At 36.0% G+C, this 21,947-nt stretch overlaps 1 protein-coding gene across 1 annotated transcript in view; it reads right to left on the bottom strand.

The window, feature by feature from the left end:
• Window positions 1-21,947, bottom strand: part of MALRD1 (MAM and LDL receptor class A domain containing 1) — a 625,167-nt gene that overhangs the window by 219,949 nt on the left and 383,271 nt on the right. The window lies entirely within an intron of this gene.

Genomic DNA, 21,947 nt, shown 5'->3' with positions numbered 1-21,947 from the left:
ATAATTAAACACAAAAGAAGGAAAAAAACACAACAATTATTTAGAACAGAAGCATTTGATCAGTGAAAACTGATTAAAAAAACTGATAATATTCATGATATACTTTACCTCATCAAAACAGAGGCTCATTAATCTACTAGGTATTTCCAAAAGCAATACTAGCAAGATGAGCAGTAAACTTGTTTCGCTATTTTCAGAGACATCCTTATTAGAAAGTGGCCTACTCAGTTAAATCCACTTCTCCTTGCTTGCACACAAAATTCTCAATGGATATTTGATGGAATCTGAACAGTTTACAGACGCCCTGGGTTTACAGCTCTAGGTACCCTTCCCACCAACTTTCTACTCACATTCTTGAATCATTGGTATTGCACCTTCCTTTACAGAGCTTAAATAACTTACATAAGGAAAGAGAAAAGAGAGACAAGAGGAGGGATATGTGAGAGAAATCACATATCCTTGATGGATATGATAAGAAACTGTGAAGTGAATTGAGCACAGAGGGAAAGTGATCATTTCTAGGACCAGATTTCAAAAAATTCTATTATATGATTATATGATTTTGGATATTTATAAAATTCTACTATAATTATGATAGGAGCACCAACAGTAATTATTTTATGCCAAATTATTCAATGGTAAAGGAAAAATTAATTTTCTAAGAAAAATTATTTAAATATCTCCTCTTGAGACAAAAGTTTCCTTCAGCAACAGAATACAAAGAAACTATAAGGGACACATGCATGCACAGTTGGGGCAAATTATGAACAATAAGATACAAAAAGTCTGAAACCCAACTGCCACTTCTGAAGTGCCAGGAGCAAAAGCAGGGGACTGTGCATGATTCCTGCACACAGCACCACCAAGGGGGTGGGCAGACCACCTAAGCCATTCCTCCAGCCCCACCCCATACCCTCACGCCATTTAAGGGACCCCCTCCCCCTCAGGGAGCAAGCAAGGGAACCTGGCACTTGTTTGCACTCGTTTGTGCTGTAGCATGAGTCCCAATAAAGCCTTGCCTGAATTTCTTGTCTGACCTCTTAGCAATTTCTATTGATTAAAGAGTTCAAGAACCTGGGTCAGTAACACTCTGAATGTCTAAGGTTGGTCTGCTAGCAGTACAATATCCTAATATATAAACAATCCTGGTATAACATGACATGACATATCAACAACAGTAAAATAGAATATAAGTCAGTCGAACACAAGGACAAGGCTTAGACTGTATATGTTGCTCTTTGCTATTCTGGGCATAGCCCTTATTGGGAATTAGAGGTTAACACATCATGATGATGGATATATAGCAAAGAAAGAGAAAAAATATATATATATAGAATTATGTTTATGGTTAGGCCCCCAAAATTAATATTTCAGGGTCCAGCATTGTGTTTTCATGATGAATTCACAAGTAAACTTTGTCACTGAAGCTTATAATCAAAACAGTGGAATAGAAGAGAATATTTAATGGAACAGCATCTAGAAAAGCAAGCTAGATGTTCCAATTGATTTATAGCACACAACTGTGATATACATAATTTACGGATTTTAAAAAAAATGTACACTAAAGAAAAAAAGAGAAATGCTTGAAGAGGGGATCCAAAAGAGTTATACATTCATAGATCCATGCTTTAGGGGAACTAATGTTAATAAATGTGGCTGACACCTTGTTCTGTTAAAGGAGATACAGATCAATCAAGTGGCTCTTCTGCAGAATAACAGAGAGAAAGTAGAACTCTGTATCAGTTACTCTAAAACTAACTTTGCAAAACAACTAACAGTGCATACATAGAGCTTTCAACATCCTCCCCAAAACAACAAACACATTTTTATACCCAGAGCAACATGTAGCTTCTTCACTGAAGGGGAATGGGGAAGTCACACTTTATTAATGTAATTTCGTATCTTTTTAATGACTAAGGAAGAGAAGCTTTTTCAACGTTAGTCTTCGACTGTCAGTGATGTCTTAGTGATTTGGAACCAAAGGAATTATTAGTTAAATTAAAGATTAAAGTACAGGGCATCTAACACTTAGCAATATAACAGGCATAGATAAAAGTCTGTTTTAATGAACAAACTTAATTCACTTTGCTAATTTTTCCTGTTAGTCGGTTTCAGCAACTCATACACTATGCCAATCCCCAAAAGGGTTTTCAACAAAGAAGGTTGTGTGATCACTTAAACCAATAAAATACAAACCATTTCTTTACTCTGACACCTGGCTTTCTAATAAATGAGATTTTAATAATATACTCATTGTCATTTTATGTGGTAGGAAAAAAAATGAGGGTTAAGTCTTTAGAAAACCAACCATGGAACAACCTAATGATGGGTTATTGTAATATATCATTCTAATATATTTCCTCTCATTCAACTCTGGATATAACATACCAAATCATATTCCCATAATTATCAAAAGTATTAATCTAAATGTGCAGTGGAGATTTATTTATTTATTGACTTATCCAGCCAGTCCTTTTCATCATTTATTCAGCAAATATTTGATGCTCACACAGTTGTCATATACTACATTAGACACCAGGAATAAGAAGGTGAAAAGAGAGGAAGCCTACCCTGTCATGGTAATCATTTAATAGAGGTGAGTCATAAAAGTAAATTACCATAAAATTACTATAGAAACATAAAACAGAGCAACTTTTAAAGAAGTGGTTATATATCCATTCCCCCAGTTGTTGTTCTGCACACATTGTTGCTTTATTTAGTTAAAATTCTGATATCAATTCTTTCTAAATACTTTAAGAGAAAAATCTCTCAATTCCAATCACAACTTTGCTACTGCCCAAGGATACATTTATTGCATTCATGTGGTTGTTACATTCAAAAACCCAAGGCAGTAAACATTTGAAAAGTGCGTAAACACACTAATAACTGTAAAAAATAGACATTAATACAATAATGGTTAAGTTATAGAAATTGAAAAAATACTTTCTTCTTACAATTCAACATTTTACACAACTTTGAATTTATTTCCTGAAAGTATTATGCATATCGATGATTTACCTTATGTATTGCATATTTGTTTTGGCAGTATGCTTGTCTTCCTGCTTTATGCCAGTCTCATTCCCTTTGGGTTATGTAAAGAAAGGCAATAAGAAATGCTAAAAAGATAGAGCCATTTCAAGTTATAGATATGTATTAATGGAGTATAGCCACTTGGAATTTGTTTCATATGTTTGAGGTAAAGATATAAATTTTCCCCAAATTATGAACCAATATTTCCAAAACCAATTGATCAAAACTCTTTCCTCCACTGACACCTTTAACATATTTTGAACCTGTTTCTACAGTTTCCAGATGAATTTCTGATTTCTATTCCTCCATCAATGTCATACTTATTAAGCCAGTAGATTTTCTTCTTCTGGGAAGATTTGAGTGGACTTCCTTTTCTATATTCCTCCTGCTATGAAAAACTAAAACCCCTGGAGATCATATATAATTATGTATAAACAGAAGAAGACTCTGAAGAGTGGAGAGAAGGCAGATTAGCTAGGGACCTTGGGACTCAAGGGAGCACAAGGTGGTGAGTTTCCTAGCTTTTCCTTTTGCATCATATATTTCAAAATTGACACGAAAATCTGACAACCTGGAAATGAAACATGAGCAGACTACTTTCTTTAGCCAAGGGATCAGGAAAGGGGAAGTCCAGTGAGAATGAAAAGATTTAGATAATAATAGCTCTACAACAGCCAAATACCATAGAAAAATTACCATCTGACCCCCACTCCCAATAGCAAAGGCTGACCAGAGAGCCTAGACTTTCACCTATATCATGCCCCAAGGGCCCCAAGACCTCTCCTCCCAAGATATTTTTTTAAATGAAGGAAAACTACAAGAATACATCACCTGTAAACCTACCCTAAATGAATGGCTAAAGGAACATTTTAAACAGAAAGAAAATGATAAAAAAAAGAAATCTTGGAACACCAGGAAGGAAGAAAAAATAGTAAAGATATTAGTAAATACAATAAAATGTCCTTATCCTCTTTAATTTCTAAGTTATGTATGATTGGTTAAGAAAAATTAAAACACTGTCTAGTATGATTCTAAATGTATATAAAGGAAATAATTAAGGCATAAATATTATAAATGGGTGAGAATAAAGACATGTAAAGGGAGTTAAGCTTTCTACACTTGAGTTGGTTTAACCTTAATGTTATAATTTAATACGTCACATTTTTATCCTCAAAATTTTTTTTTATTCTTTTCGTTTTCTCATACATTCACTCTCCCAAATGAATCTTAGAATAATTTAATGCATTACTGAAATATTTAAATATCAAATTACTTTACCCTGAGATATTTATGTTTCAATTTGTTTAGGTCTCTTTTTATGCTACTAACTAAAATTTTGTAGACTTTAATATAAATAACTTAACACTTATTATAAATTTATCTCTAGATATATTACAGTGTGTGTTATAATGGTGATACTTCTCCATTACTGTCTTCTGATTACTGATAATACAAAGAAATAATCATATTGTCAGAATGGTGAGCTAACAATGGCTGGTGGCTCCATCACCCACTATCAATCCTGAAAAACTACAGAATCTATTGGTAAGGATAGATTTGGGGAACAGTAAAAGGAAAAGAAAGGGGGAGGGGAAGGAAGAAAGGGAGGGAGGGAGGGAGGGAGGGAAGGAGGGAGGAAGGAAGAAAAGAAGGAAGAAAGGGGCTTCCCTGGTGGCACAGTGGTTGAGAGTCTGCCTGTTGATGCAGGGGACATGGGTTCGTGCCCCGGTCCAGGAAGATCCCACATGCCGCAGAGCGGCTGGGCCTGTGAGCCATGGCCGCTGAGCCTGCCACAATGGGAGAGGCCACAACAGTGAGAGGCCCGTGTACCGCAAAACAAACAAACAAACAAATAAATAAATAAAAATAGGGCGAAGACCTTAACAGATACTCCACCAAAGATGATATACAAATAGCAAATACACATATAAAAGGATGCCCCACATTATATGTCATTAGAGAAAAGCAAATTGAAACAGTAATGATATACTACTGCACATACGAGAAAGGCCAAAATCCAGATCATTGACAACACCAAATGCTGGTAAGGAAGTAGAGCAAAAGGAATTCTCAAATTGCTAGTGGAAATGCCAAATGCCAAATAGTAGAGCTACTTTGGAAGACATTTTGGCAGCTTCTTACAAAACTAATCATACTCTTATATGATCCAGCAATCTCACTCCTGGGTATCTATCCAAAGATTGCAAACTTATTTCCATACAAAAACTTGCACATGGATGTTTATAGCAACTTTATTCATAATCGTCAAAACTCAGAAGAAACCAAGATGTCCTTCAGTAGGTGAATGGATAAATAAACTGTGGTGCATTCATACAATGGGATGTTTTTTTCAGTGCTAAAACGAAATGAGCCATCAAGCCATGGTGGAAATGTAAATGCATATTACTAAGTGAAAAATGCCAATCTGGAAAAGCTACATACTATATGATTTCAACTATTCTAGGAAAGGCAAAATCATGGAGACAGTAAAAGGATCAGTGGTCACCAGGAGGAGGGGGAGAAGAGATGAAGAGACAAAGCATATAGGATTTTTAGGACATTGAAAATACTCTGCATGGTATTACATATACCACTATATACTTTTGTCCATACCCATAGAATGTACAACACCAAGAGTGAACCCTAAAGTAATGGACTTTGGGTGACGATGACGTATCCAAGTAGGTTTAATATACTTAGTAAAAAATAAATGTACCATTTTGGTGAGTGATGTTGATCATGTGGGAGGCAGGGAGTAGATGGGAAATCTCACTTTTTGTAAATCTAAAATTGTTCTTTAAAAAATAGTTTTTTTAAAAAAGAAACTACCAGAAATCTTAAGGAAGTTTAAGAAGTAGTTGGAATGGGTAATTTGAGAACATGAAGGATTGAGGGATATTAAAAAATAATTGATTTCAGAAAAAAACTGAACTAGGATTGAAACTTCTAGAAGCCAAATATGAGATATGAAAGATGAAATGGAATTTTTATCTCAAAATACAGTATGTGTCATACTGATGTGCCTCCAGGCTCTGAAGTCAGACAGTCAGGTTTAAACCTGAGCTCTGCCCCTACTAGCAGTTATTTCATCTATAAAATGGAGAATAAGTGCGTTTACCTCACAGCATTGTTGTGAGGATTAAAATAAGTAATGTTAACAGAGAACCTACACTAGTTGTTGGTATTATATTGTAATAATATTTATTATTAACAAATGCAAAAATGTTAAATGCAAAAATAAAAAGAATTAAACATTATGAGTGAAAAGATAAGAGACGTGAGTAGATTTAGAAAGTCCACATTTGAATGCAAGATTACCAGGAAAAAAGAGAGAATAGATTTTGGAGGAGCAATAATCAGAAAGAACAATAAAAAAATGTCTGAGATAGGAACAACTCAAGATTTTAAGATCAAGGCACTTCCTGGTGAAATCTCTAAACTCAGAGTTTAAAAGAAAATGTCTCAAACTTCCAGAAATAGGAAGTAGTTTACTTACAAAAAATGAGAATTATATTGGTAATCAGGGTCCTCTCAACTAAAATATTAAATATAGAAAACGGTGGAACAAAATTTTCAGGCTCTGAGGAAAACAAAGCAGAAGCAAAAGAAAACAAAGGATAAACAAAAATGGTGATCCTAGAACCTACACCTAAGCCAACAGATCTGTGTTAACTACAAAGGTAAAAGCATAAAAATTGTGTTCTTGTCCTTTTGAGGGGCTTCTCATTTATTCCTCCTGTGGAAACGTCTAGAACAAATCACACTCCCTTTGTCAATATTCATAGCACCTCTAATGTTAGAAGGATCATTATATTCACTCTAATATACTCCTCTAGAATACCACTGCCATGAAAATTGTCATGACATTCTGGAAATCCAGAACTATAGAGATGGTAAACATATCAGTGGCCACAAGGGATTCAGGGTGTGTGAAGGGAATTGAATAGTAAAGCATAAAGGATTTTTTAAGGCCATGAAACTTTTCTGTAGAGCATTATAATGGTAAATGTAAGACACTGAGCATTTGTCAAAACCCACAGAATTTTACAGTAAGAAAGTAACCTTAATGTATGCAATTAAAAAAACATCTTCAGGAGGTTGCAATATCCCAGGAAGGAAGGCAAAATGTGACCAAACTATATAAATGTGTTACAAATGTATGAAACAAGGTCACTGAGGCTAAGACTCATGACTATTGCAACATAAAAATGATATTAAGGAAAAATAGAAGATCTGAATAAAGTATGGACTTCAGTCACTAATAATGTATTATACTGGCTCATTAATTGTGACAAACGTGTCATCCTAATGTAAGATATTAATAATAGGGGGAACTTGGGTGTGGGGTATACAGGAACTCTCTGTGCAATCTTTGAAACAATTACATGAATCTAAAACTATTCTAAAATAAAACATTTAAATAACTGCCATTTAAAAATATATAAATGTATATATTTATATGAAAATATATAGTGTAATTCCCATGAGTAACTAAAAATTATCAAGTCAAATTTGAGAAAGTCAGAAAAAGTAAGAACTATAAGAACTATTTGATCTCTACTCATTTTTAAGATAATAGAGCACAGCTTCCAAATATTCCACTTAAATAAAACTTTCTTTTTGTGTTTGGCATGTTCATGAGTTATTTTTGCTTTTAATTTTTTTTGAAATTTCATCAACTCTTTAAAAATTTAAAATACTTTTAAATAAACATAATGCTCACAAAAGATTAAGCACATAAATGATACATAAAAAAGATGAAATGTCATACAGGAATCATTCTGAACCAAACAACAACAACAAAGTCATTTAATACATGTTTGGTCATAATCACTGGTATAGCAACCAAATTTTGTCTTCTGCCTCTAGAAAAGACTAAAATATTTATTAATGATGCCACATGGTATTAAAACCCTTCATTGCCATAATAAAATATTTTAAAATATCTTTTAAGAAATGGAAAGGAGTGTCTAGAATTTAGTATAATACCTGTATCTAGCAGATAAATATTTATAATTCTTTAAATCATCTAAGTATTAAGTATTTGAAAACGTAAATACTAGAAATTCATAGTCTTTAAACCTCCAAACATTTTCAAATGTTTAAAGTTTATATATAGTTTAATCCTATTTTGAATTTTCAAAATTAGAATGAAATCAAGTACAACCTATTTTAAATGTGCATCAAATCTCTTCCATAGGAATATCTCACAAACAGCTATTTTTCTGGGAGTAAAATCTGTGGTCAGTGGCTCTTGTGTTTACAGGAGGTTTTCTGCCCTGACAGAATGATTTTGAAGTTTTGACTAATATGCTCACTGAATAGACACGTGTGGTTTTAGACGTACATTCATTGAAAACATTTTAAACAGTATGTCCTCATGTTTTCCTAGAATAATGCTCCTTTAAATTTAAAACATTTATTTCTTGATAATTTTGTTAAAAATTTTAGGCAACCAATATGGGGGTCTTAGGCAATGTAGGCAGTTTAATGCAAAGCATAGAGATCAATAAAGCTGCAGTTGTATAATTTCTTACAATCATTGTTTTTTTTTTTTTTACCATTACAATCTTTCTGTTTTCCAGGGTTTCCAACTACAGAATCATAACATCATTTACACTGTACAAGATAGAAAGTTTAGTTTCTCTTTCATTCACACACATACACAAATTTGATATATATATATTTCCCAGTATGAGTGATTATCTTTTTCCCTTCAAATGTCACCTTGGAGAAGCCTTCCCAGGACCTTCAGGGTGGGTTCCATTCTCACTCATATGACATCACCCTGCTTTAATGTTTACTGCACTTTCACCTCTCATTTTCCAATATCATCTCGTGTTTTAATTATTTCAATAATTCTTCATTGTCTGTCTTCACCACTACAATTTAAGGTCCATGAGGACAAGAGCTTTCTCCATCTTATTAACCTCTGCATCTCCCATGCCTAAAATAAGTTTGGCACCGTGTAGGCACTATAAAAGCATTTGTTTAATCAATGAATACATATTTAATTCAAACTGGTGAATTAAGATGTTGCATGGAATTGTTAGTCCTGGCTGAAAATAGGCTTCTTTATAAAAATTCTACTGGATTTCCAATTCTTTCTCTGATATAGGTAAAAACTAGCTTTAATGGCTTTAAATTGCATAGCTTGTCATAACAAACATTTAAAAATTCACTAACAGATATGTTCCCTAAACAGTGAGTTACTATATTCATAGAGGTAATTTCCTCAGACATACTGTAATTGTTTTAAATCTTAGTTGACACAAAAAGGAGTAAGAATTATTTATAATAAGAAAGAGGCTGTGGAGCTGATTGTTCTGACAAAGTTACATTCAGAATGAGTCTTACAAGGTCTTTACTCACTTTAAAGAAAGGGCTCGCTAACCCAATTAAACTTCCCAATCTATGATATTCAAGGTGATTTCCTACTTAGTGGTTGATGGCTTGTTTTTACTGTCTTTCACACTACCTTTGGTTCCTGAAGAAGAAAAACATTCATATGGTTGAACATAGAAGAATAATGGGAAAAAATGAGGAGTATTTAGGAAGCATCTGACAGGAAGAATAATAAGAGGTGGCAGCAAGGCCTGGAGCAGAATGTCCGTCATGAATGACTGTATGGCATGCTGCCATTTATGAGGGTTGATAACCACTCGATGCAAACAGAACAGTATTTTATGACAAAATTGTTGGACATAACTCAGCTCACTGTCTTCCTCCAGGGGTGGGGAATAATGAGAGAGAGAATAAAACAAATATATGTGTGTGAAACAGCAAATGTGTACAAAGCCATGACAAACCTCAAGGTAAGATCCTTGTGCAAAGTTTTCTTCCAAAAGGGACACTGGTATACAGTGTTTATACAATATGAATAATGGTCTTTCGGTAGAGTATTTAAAAAATAAAATTCTCAATTTAAAATAGTAAATAGTAGGCACAAAATTATAGGTATAAATGTATTACTCCCCAGAAAAGTATATATTATGTGTGTATAAAGAATGAGAATGTTCTGACTTGCATAAATCATTGGATTCACCAAAACAGGAATGCTGTTTGGTATTTAACAAAGTCAAATATATCCACACTTTTACTCTGAAAATATATTAATGAAATAAAAAGTGAATTGAAAAAAGGATTACAAACCTAAAATCTGAGCATAAAGATGAAAAGATAATACTAGTATGAGAATTAAATCAATAACAAAAGAATAAGTCTAGTCATCAATTCACATGGGATAGGAATTAAGTAGGATAAACAAAGCTTTATTAATTACAGATTAGAACCCCAACATGATAAAATGAATTTATCATTTTTCTACTTACTTAACCCATATACTGAGTATCAAGTCTAGGTCAGACACCCTTCTACTTGCTGATAAAATGTTATAATGATAGAAACACAACCGAATATTCAGCTTGTTTTACATAACCTCAAAGCAGACATGTTTAACTTGCTCACTACATTTTAATATTCCCTATTGCAAGTAATGAAAGAAATGAATAGCTATGATTCACATGAATGTTGAATTTTAATTTAAGTCAATTATTAGTAGGTTCTTGTATAGGCCATTAATTGACACGGGTGTCAAGAAGAAAAATAAGAAGCTGTTATGATTTAAGGGACTAACAAATAAATGGAAACAAAACCACCATGCAACTATTTAACTTGAATATGAGCAAATCCTATTATATTACAGAAAAATAATATAGTACTTTGGTGGGGTTGCAGTAAAATGAAGGACCTGTGTGAAATTAGGAAGGTGTAATAAAGAGTATAGCATTCGAACTGGGCTTTGAAACTGAACAGAATATCACCAAGTACATAAAGTATATGAGGACATTCCAAGTAAAGAAAATCACATGACTGCAGACAGTGGCATATGGAAGTACTGGAATATTTAGGGAACTCTGAATAGTCTGATATGATTAGAATATCAAAAGTATGTTAAAGACTGAGGATGTAAGACTCAGACATAGAGACCAAGACCATACAATGGAAAGTGTCTTTAATTCCACTGTGAGGGTTTAAGAGCTCAATCCTATAGCCAATGGAAAGCCACTTAGAATTTTTTTTAAAAGTTCTCCTAACTAGGGATAAACCTGGGGCCCAGCAGTGAGAGGGCCAAATCCCAACAACTGGACCACCAGGGAATTCCCTACAATTTTTAAATAAGGGAGTACCTGACCAGATCTGCCTTAGAAAGATCTGCTCTTTAGTAGAAAGAGCTGAAGACCCTGGGCAGGGTGGATTCATGGTAATTAATCCTGGAGCTATGGAGGAAAGAAATGGATGCACTATATAAGTAGACTGGGATAGGGCAGGTGTCATCAAGAAGGTATGAAACGTGGGAAGCAAAGGCTGAGGGGTCTAAGAGTAGATATTACTAGGAATGAATGGGAGACATAAGGGGCTGCATTGAAGAGCTAGTTGAAATTGGAAATCAAATTCCTAATGGAACTGATCAATATAATACATAGCTTTCTCAGTAGTCCAAAAGCAAAAACTAGAAATCAGATAAAGATTGTGGAAAATGTGGATGTAAAATGTGTAAAGCAGAGCTGAGAAAACTTAGGGCTACAGCATTTGTCAGAAGAAGGCACATGCTTAGAAATCAGCCTCTACATACAGAGTGACTCTGAATCTTAGCTATGTCACTTACTAGTGTGTGATTTTGGGCAAGTCACTCAATTTATTCCAGCCTCTGTTTCCTCAGCTGTGAAATGGAGATGACAGCAAAACTCATTCACAACCCTTTATTTCAAACCTCTATGACAAAAAATGAGACTTTTTAACTCAGAATTTTTCAAAATTTAGGCAGATATTATGGTTCACATACTATATTTTAGGTGTATATCCAGCAAGTTTATACTATCAATTCCCTAATAAAATGTATGAATACTTTGGAAGTAAAATATATGACTATTTACGTTCAATGGGATAAATAAAGACGACCAATAGCCTCATGTCAGTTTGTAACAGGTTTTCATGTTGAGTTAAAACATTTTTAAAAAAATTTCAGAGCTTTTTATATTTTGAATTTATGGGTAGGGTAGTGTGTGAACCGGTAGCACCTAATTCATAGGGTTGTGATGACTAAAAGAGTATGTAAAGTATATGTAAAGGATTTTGAAGATCACCTACCACATGGGAAATGATAGCTCTTATGATGAGGATGATGGCTGTGACCATGACAAAGAGGCAGAGACTAAGAGAATAAGGAGGATTGGGGGTCACCATGAGATAGAAGGTAATGATTAGTAATTTGAGAGATAAAGTAACAAAAGGTAGTATTCGGAGATTAGTATTTCAGAGTTAAAGAATTCAGAATGAGAGCAATTTCAAGTAAAGAAATGTTTTCCGAGGTGGTGCAGGAAGCAGGTAAACATATTGTTTGCACTTTATAAAGAAGGAATACCTTTGATGAAATTAACAAAAAATGTAGCATGCAGTGAAAAGTAGGTAAAACTTTTAGAGACTGTCCATCCCCTCACTTCCTAATCACCAGCACTTTATCTCCCAAAGGCTCTCTCCCTACCTGAAGAAGACATGAAGGTAGTAATGGAAAGTGATATTAGGTCAAACTGTTCTTTATTCTGTCCACAAGGTGGGGACATTGACCTAGAACAGTTGACACTGGTCGGAGCTTCTCAACAGGTGGTGAGAAAGTCAAGTCTTTCTAGCTCCTGATGTTTCTAGTTCAGGAAGTTATTGTATGTGATTTGATATTTAGCCATCTTGCACATGTATGTGTATGGTTCTATGTAGTATACATATGTATCTTTGGGGGATGAACTCATTCATGGGAAATTCCATGTCTTATTTCTCTGTGTTCCTCTATCAAAGATGCCTAGTACAATTTGTCTTATATAGAAGATGCTCAATAAATAATAAAATAACTGATGCTCTTTGGCTTTCATGCGTATGTACTGCATATAAATTATAATACTATTAATATAAGAGCTACAATTATATTGGGGTCTTAGATACAGTCTCTATGATGCTCATAACAATCCTGAAAAGTACCTATTATAAATCCATTTTATAAATAAGAAAACTGAGGCTCAGAGTACTTAGGACTCTTTAGACTGAGAACACATACCAAGAAATATAAGGATAGAGCAGAAGTTGGACTCAGACTTGTCTGAATCTAATGCTCATGCCACCACCTGCTACCTGGAACAGGAGAGCCACGCTAACAAGAGGCCTAATGCCGCATGGTTTAAGCCTCTGCTAAGCCAAATGGAATATTTCTCTTTGAAAAGGTAATAACAGGGCTTCCCTGGTGGCGCAGTGGTTGAGAGTCCGCCTGCCCATGCAGCGGACACAGGTTCGTGCCCCGGTCCGGGAAGATCCCACATGCCGCAGAGCGGCTGGGCCGGTGAGCCATGGCCTCTGAGCCTGCGCGTCCGGAGCCTGTGCTCCGTGATGGGAGAGGCCACAACAGTGAAAGGCCTGCATACCGCAAAAAAAAAAAAAAAAAAAAAAAAAAATGGTAATAACAACACTCAGTCTATAATTTATTATCTGGACGTTTTAACTGCTGAAATGTCAGGGTAAGAACTAAAAAATGAAAGTTTGGTTTAGCCTTTCAATTTATTATGCATATAAAAAATATGAGAGACATGCTCATTAAGGTTTACTATAAAGAGCTGTTCATGTCCCTTGAAGCCTCAGGCAACGGTACCGAGACCCAAATGCCCATGAATGGCGGATTAATTACTCAGCAATAAATGGTAAGAAGTTTACTAAGGACAAGAATAAGAAATAATTATTGCATTTATTTATTCATGTCCTTGTTCCAAGGATGAAAGGTGGGGATACTAGAGTATAACAAGATGAAACTAAGTGATAAAAACGTGATTAAGGGAAAACTCATGCGGTAAAAATTGGGCAAATCCTAGTACACTGACCTAGACGTTGGCCACAGATATTCCTCATAGCCGCACCTGTTAGTAAAAAGAAGCTGCAAACACACACACATGCATGCACACACACACACGATCTAAAAGAGGAGGGTAATTAGAAAAGGGAGAACATATTTAAAAGGATGAAAAAAACATAAAGTTCTATCCATAGATTTGAGGGGCTAGAATTTCCTCTCATCTATTAAAGACTAGTATTCCAAAACTGCTTGTGGGCTTAGCAGTAAAGAATGTCACAACTTCCAAGAATGAGGTTTGGATGGGAGGACAGTGCTGCTTTCTGTAGGTATTTCCTATCCCTTAAACCACATGGTAAGTGATAAATGAATTAAACTCTCTCACTATTTTCAAACTTGACTTATCTATACTTACTTTATTCTGAGTACAATGGAGTATAATGGAAATAACCTAGACCTGTACTAATTAGGTATGTTTTTCAACCACTACGAGCCTCATTTTCCTCATCTGAAAAATGAAAACTATCATATTAACCTTGCAGTCTTTTGTAAGGATTGGAGATCAAGTGCTTGTAGCATCTAACACAATGTCTGACACAGAATACATTCACATTTTACCAATATATGTTCATACATGAATATTTTATTATTAAGATCTCTAGCAAATTAAAAATATATTTTAAAAATATAAATCATAATTGTTTAGACAGTAACATCTCTCACCCTATTTATTTCCAGTGAGATGTTTTGGGAGTGAGATGAAGAAAAATAAAAATAAGAAAAAAAATATATACATCTTCATACTCAAGAATTAGATTAGTGCCCTAGGATTTGGTGGGGAGGGGAGACTAATGAATGGGCTGGTAGCTTGTGGCTCAAAGGAGACTCTAAGGACAGTTTCTCTGCAATCATCCCACTCCACAATGCCCAGGACCACAGAGGTCTCCACGTAAAATCCATCTGTCCTCTCAAGAAGTAGAGCCAAACACCCACTGAAGGTATATTCCCTCTTATTTCCCTCTCCAGTTCTAAGCAATTCAGGACAATGTACGGAGCTCTTATACAATAGACAGAAAAGGCACAGAATCATTCATTTTTTGATTCACCCTTACAGTTCACAACAATCCACCAACAACAATCACACCCTTTTTCTGATTCCACACTTGTCAACCTCTAGTTAAACATAAATAAATAAATAAATATAACAAATGTAGATACGTATGTATACACATACATGTACATACACATAACACCATACTGAGTATATACACACACACATATGTATATCTACCATAACTTATTCAATGCTACTATTTCTTGAGAGTCACTAGAAGCCATTCTTTCTTTCCACAGGGGTGAGGCACTAACAATAAAGGGAAGAAGGAAGAAATCATGAATACCAAGTGAAGTAAAAACTGAGGTAAAAATCAAAATAAACAGCCAAACCTCCATTATTAGGCTAAGAATAAGGAAAAGACTGATTTTTTCTTGACCTCTACCTATACATATACATATATCCCCATATCCCCTCTCTCTTGAGTCTCCCTCCCACCCTCCCTACCTCACCCCTCTATGTGGTCACAAAGCACCGAGTTGATCTCCCTATGCTATGCGACTGCTTCCCACTAGCTATCTATTTTACATTTAGTAGTATATACATGTCAATGCCATTCTCTCACTTCATCCCAGCTTACCCTTCCCCCTCCCCGCGTTCTCAAGTCCACTTTCTATGTCTGCATCTTATTCCTGTCCTGCCCCTAGATTCTTCAGAACCATATTGTCCCCCCTAGATTCCATATATACGTGTTAGCATACGGTATTTGTTTTTTCTCTTTCTGACTTACTTCACTCTGTATGACACACTCTAGGTCCATCCACCTCACTACAAATAACTCAATTTCATTTCTTTTTAAGGCTGAGTAATATTCCATTGTATATATGTGCCACATCTTCTTTATCCATTCATCTGTTGATGGACACTTAGGTTGCTTCCATGTCCTGGTTATTGGAAATAGTGCTGCAACGAACACTGTGGTACATGACTCTTTTTGAATTATGGTTTTCTCAGGGTATATGCCCAGTAGTGGGATGGCTGGGTCATAAGGTAGTTCTATTTTTAGTTTTTTAAGGAACCCAAGTACTGTTCTCCATAGTTACTGTATCAATTTACATTCCCACCAATAGTGCAAGAGGGTTCCCTTTTCTCCACACCCCCTCCAGCATTTATTGTTTGTAGATATTTTGATGATGGCCATTCTGAGCAGTGTGAGGTGATACCTCATTGTAGTTTTGATTTGCATTTCTCTAATGATTAGTGATGTTGAGCATCCTTTCACGTGTTTGTTGGCAATCTGTATATCTTCTTTGGAGAAATGTCTGTTTAGGACTTCTGCCCATTTTTGGATTGGGTTGTTTGGTTCTTTGATATTGAGCTGCAGGCGCTGCTTCTATATTTTGGAGATTAATGCTTTGTCAGTTGCTTTGTTTGCAAATATTTTCTGCCATTCTGACGGGTGTCTTTTCATCTTGTTTATGGATTCCTTTGCTGTGCAAAAGCTTGTAAGGTTCATTAGGTCGCATTTGTTTATTTTTGTATTTATTTCCATTTCTCTGGGGGGGGTCAAAAAGGATCTTGCTGTGATTTATGTCATAGAGTGTTCTGCCTATGTTTTCCTCTAAGAGTTTTATAGTGTCTGGTCTTACATTTAGGTCTTTAATCCATTTTGAGTTTATTTTTGTGTATGGTATTAGGGAGGGTTCTAATTTCATTCTTTTACATGTAGCTGTCAGTTTTCCCAGCACCACTTATTGAAGAGGCTGTCTTTTCTCCATTGTATACTCTTGCCTCCCTTATCAAAGAAAAGGTAACCATACGTGCATGGGTTTATCTCTTGCCTTTCTATCCTGTTCCATTGATCTATATTTCTGTTTTTGTGCCGGTACCATACTGTCTTGATTACTATAGCTTTGTAGTATAGTCTGAAGTTCAGGAGCCTGATTCCTCCAGCTCGGTTTCTCTTCCTGAAGATTGCTTTGGCTGTTCGGGGTCTTTTGTGTTTCCATACAAATTGTGCAATATTTTGTTCTAGGTCTGTGAAAAATGCTATTGGTAGTTTGATAGGGATTGCACTGAATCTGTAGATTGCTTTGGGTAATATAGTCATTTTCACATTGTTGATTCTTCCAATCCAAAAACATGGTATATCTCTCCATCTGTTTGTATCATCTTTAATTTCTTTCATCACTATCTTATAGTTCTTTGCATACAGGTCTTTTGTCTCCTTAGGTAGGTTTATTCCTAGGTAATTTATTCTTTCTGTTGCAATGGTAAAAGGGAGTGCTTCCTTAATTTATTTCAGATTTTCATCATTAGCGTAAAGACATGCAAAAGATTTCTGTACATTAATTCTGTATTCTGCTACTTTACCAAATTCATTGATTAGCTCTAGTAGTTTTCTGGTAGCATCTTTAGGACTCTCTATTTATAGTATCATGTCATCTGCAAATAGTAACAGTTTTACTTCTTTTCCGATTTGGATTCCTTTTATTTCTTTTTCTCCTCTGATTGCTGTGGCTAGGACTTCCAAAACTATGTTGAATAATACTGGTGAGAGTGGGCAACATTGTCTTGTTCCTGATCTTAGTGGAAATGGTTTTAGTTTTTCACCATTGAGAACGATGTTGGCTGTGGTTTTGTCATATATTGCCTTTCTTATGTTGAGGTAAGCTCCCTCTATGCCTACTTTCTGGAGAGTTTTTATCACAAATTGGTATTGAATTTTGTCAGAACCTTTTTCTGCAACTGTTGAGATTATCATATTGTTTTTCTCCTTCAATTTGTTAATATGGTGTATCACATTGGTTGATTTGTGTATATTGAAGAATCCTTGCATTCCTGGGATAAACCCCACTTGATCATTGTGTATGATCCTTTTAATGTGATGCTGGATTCTGTACGCTAGCACTTTGTTCAGGATTTTTTAATCTATGTTCATCAGTGATACTGACCTGTAGTTTTCCTTTTCTGTGACATCTTAGTCTGGTTTTGGTATCAGGGTGATGGTGGCCTTGTAGAATGAGTTTGGGAGTGTTCCTCCCTCTGGTATATTTTGGAAGAGTTTGAGAAAGATAGATGTTAGTTCCTCTCTAAATGTTTAATAGAATTTGCATGTGAAGCCATCTGGTCCTGGGCTTTTGTTTGTTGGAAGATTTTTAATCACAGCCTCAAATCAGTGCTTGTGATTGGTCTGTTTATATTTTCTATTTCTTCCTCGTTCAGTCTAGGAAGGTTGTGCTTTTCTAAGAATTTGTCCGTTTCTTCCAGGTTGTCCATTTTATTGGCATAGAGTTGCTTGTAGTAATCTCTCATGATCTTTTGTATTTCTGCAGTGTCAGTTGTTACTTCTTTTTCATTTCTAATTCTATTGATTTGAGTCTTCTCAAATCTTTTTGTCTTGATGAGTCTGGCTAATGGTTTATCAATTTTGTTTATCTTCTCAAAGAACCAGCTTTTAGTTTTATTGATCATTGCTATCATTTCCTTCATTTCTTTTTCATTTATTTCTGATCTGATCTTTATGATTTCTTTCCTTCTGCTAACTTTGGGGTTTTTTTTGTTGTTGTTCTTTTTCTTCTTTCTCTAATTGCTTTAGGTGTAAGGTTAGGTTGTCTACTTGAGATTTTTCTTGTTTCTTGAGGTAGGATTGTATTGCTATAAAATTCCCTCTTAGAACTGCTTTTGCTGCATCCCACAGGTTTTGGGCCGTTGTGCTTTCATTGTCATTTGTTTCTAGGTATTTTTTGATTTTCTCTTTGATTTCTTCAGTGATCTCTTGGTTATTTAGTAGCGTATTGTTTAGCCTCCATTTGTTTGTATTTTTTATAGTGTTTATCCTGTAATTCACATCTAGGGTCATAGCGTTGTGGCCGGAAAAACTACGTGATATGATTTCAGTTTACTTAGGTTTACCAATGCTTGATTTGTGACTCAAGATATGATCTATCCTGGAGAATGTTCCATGAGCACTTAAGAAGAAAGTGTATTCTGCTGCTTTTGGATGGAATGTCCTATAGATATCAATTAAGACCATCTTGTTTAATGTATAATTTAAAGCTTGTATTTCCTCAGTTATTTTCATTATGGATGATCTGTCCATCGGTGAAAGTCAGTGTTAAAGTCCCATACAATTATTGTGTTATTGGCATTTTCCCCTTTTATGGCTGCTAGCATTTGCTGTATATATTGAGGTGCTCCTCTGTTGGGTGCATAAATATTTACAGTTGTTATATCTTCTTCTTGGATTGATCCCTTGATCATTATGCAGTGTTCTTCTTTGTCTCTTATAATAGTCTTTATTTTAAAGTCTATTTTGTCTGATATGAGAATTGCTATTCCAGCTTTCTTTTGATTTCCCTTTGCATGGATATCTTTTTCCATCCCTTCACTTTCAGTCTTTATGTGTCCCTAGGTCTGAAGTGGGTCTCTTATAGACAGCATATATATGGGTCTTGTTTTTGTATCCATTCATCCAGTCTATGTCTTTTGGTTGGAGCATTTAATCCATTTACATTTAAGGTAATTAATTATATGTATGTTCTTATTACCATTTTCTTAACTGTTTTGTGTTTGTTTTTGTAGGTCTTTTACTTCTCTTGTGTTTCCTGCCTAGAGAAGTTCCTTTAGCATTTGTTTTAAAGCTGGTTTGATGGTGTTGAATTCTATTAACTTTTGTTTGTCTATAAAGGTTTTGATTTCTCCATCGAATCTGAATGAGATCCTTGCTGGGTAGAGTAACCTTGATTGTAGGTTTTTCCCTTTCATCACTTTAAATATGTGCTGCCATTCCCTTCTGGCTTGCAGAGTTTCTGCTGAAAGATCAGCTGTTAACCTTATGGGGATTCCCTTGTATGTTATTTGTTTCTTTTCCCTTGTTGCTTTTAATATTTTTTCTTAGGATTTAACTTTTGATAGTTTGATTAATGTGTCTTGGCATGTTTCTCCTTGGATTTATCCCGTATGGGATTCTCTGTGCTTCCTGGACTTGATTGACTATTTCCTTTCCCATATTAGGGAAGTTATCAACTATAATTTTTTCAAATATTTTCTCAGTCCATTTCTTTTTCTGTTCTTCTTCTGAGACTGCTATATTTCAAATGTTGTTGCATTTAATGTTGTCTCAGAGGTCTCTGAGACTGTCTTGAATTCTTTTCATTCTTTTTTCTTTATTCTGTTATGTGCTAGTTATTTCCACTATTTTATCTTCCAGGTCACTTATCCGTTCTTGTGCCTCAGTTATTCTGCTATTGATTCCTTCTAGAGAATTTTTAATTTCATTTATTTTGTTGTTCATCATGTTTGTTTGCTCTTTAGTTCTTCTAGGTTTTTGTTAAATGTTTCTTGTATTTTCCCCATTCTATTTCCAAGATTTTGGATCATCTTTATTTTCATTACTCTGAATTCTTTTTCAGGTAGACTGCCTATTTCCTCTTCATTTGTTAGGTCTGGTGGGTTTTTACCTTGCTTCTTCATCTGCTGCATATTTCTCTGTCTTCTCATTTTGCTTAACTCACTGTTTGGGGTCCCCTTTTTGCAGGCCACAGGTTCGTAGTTCCCATTGTTTTTGGTGTATGCCACCAGTGGGTAAAGTTGGTTCAGTGGGTTGTGTAGGCATCCTGGTGGAGGGGACTGGTGCTTGTGTTCTGGTGGATGAAGTTGGATCTTGTCTTTCTGGTGGGCAGGATCGTGTCTGGTGGTGTGTTTTGGTGTGTTTATGAACTTAATATGATTTTAGGCAGCCTCTCTGCTAATGGGTGGGGTTGTGTTCCTGCCTTGCTAGTCATTTGGCATGGGGTGTCCAGCACTGGAGCTTGCTGATCATTGAGTGGAGCTGGGTCTTAGCATCGAGACAGAGATCTCTGGGAGTGCTCTAGTCAATTGATAGTATGTGGGGCTAGGAGGTCTCTGTGGTCCAGTGGTCCTGAACTTGGTTCTCCCACCTCAGAGGCTCAGGCCTGACACCTGGTTGGAGCACCAAGGCCCTGTCAGCCACACAGCTCAAATTCAGAAGAAAGGGGAGAACAAAAAGAAGAAAGAAAGAAAAATAAAATAAAATAAAGTTATTAAAATAAAAATTTTAAAATAATTATTAAAATTAAAAAAAATAAAGCAACCAAACCAATAAACAAATCCACCAGTGATAACAAGCACCAAAAACTAAACTAAGATAAACATATAAATCAGAAACTAGTCAGTCGCCTACAGCAAACCCTAAGTCTAGAGTTGCTCCCAAAGTCCACCTCCTCAGTTTTGGTATGATTTGTTGTCTATTCAGGTATTCCATAGATGCAGGCTACATCGAGTTGACTGTGGGGATTTAATCTGCTGCTTCTGAGGCTGCACGGAGAAAATTCCCGTTCTCTTTGTTCGCACAGCTCCTGGGGTTCAGCTTTGGATTTGGCCCTGCCTCTGCATGTAGGTCGCCCTCTGGCGTCTCTTCTTTGCCCAGACAGGAGAGGGTTAAAGGAGCAGCTGATTAGGATGCTCTGTTGCACCAGCCTGAGGCACACTGTGTGTTCTTCTGGGGAAGTTGTCCCTGGATCACGGGACCCTGGCAGTGGCAGGCAGCACAGGCTCCCAGGAGGGGAGGTGTGGAGAGTGACCTGTGCTTGCACACAGGCTTCTTGGTGGCAGCAGCAGCAGCCATAACATCTCATGCCCGTCTCTGGGGTCCACGCTGATAGCTGTGGCTCATGCTCATCTCTGGAGCTCCTTTAAGCAGCGCTCTTAATCCCCTCTCCTCACGCACCAGGAAACAATGTTCTCTTGCCTCTTAGGCAGTTCCAGACTTTTTCCTGGACTCCCTCCTGGCTAGCTGTGGCGCTCTAGCCCCCTTCAGGCTGTGTTCACGCAGCCAACCCCAGTCCTCTCCCTGCGATCCGACCTCCGAAGCCTGAGCCTCAGCTCCCAGCCCCGCCCGCCCCGGCGGGCGAGCAGACAAGCCTCTCGGGCTGGTGAGTGCCGGTCGGCACC

This window comes from Mesoplodon densirostris, chromosome 4, assembly GCF_025265405.1.
Source record: "Mesoplodon densirostris isolate mMesDen1 chromosome 4, mMesDen1 primary haplotype, whole genome shotgun sequence".
Taxonomy (NCBI): domain Eukaryota; kingdom Metazoa; phylum Chordata; class Mammalia; order Artiodactyla; family Ziphiidae; genus Mesoplodon; species Mesoplodon densirostris.
The sequence above is the reverse complement of the archived record's forward strand: the minus strand, read 5'-3'. Positions and strand labels throughout refer to the sequence as shown.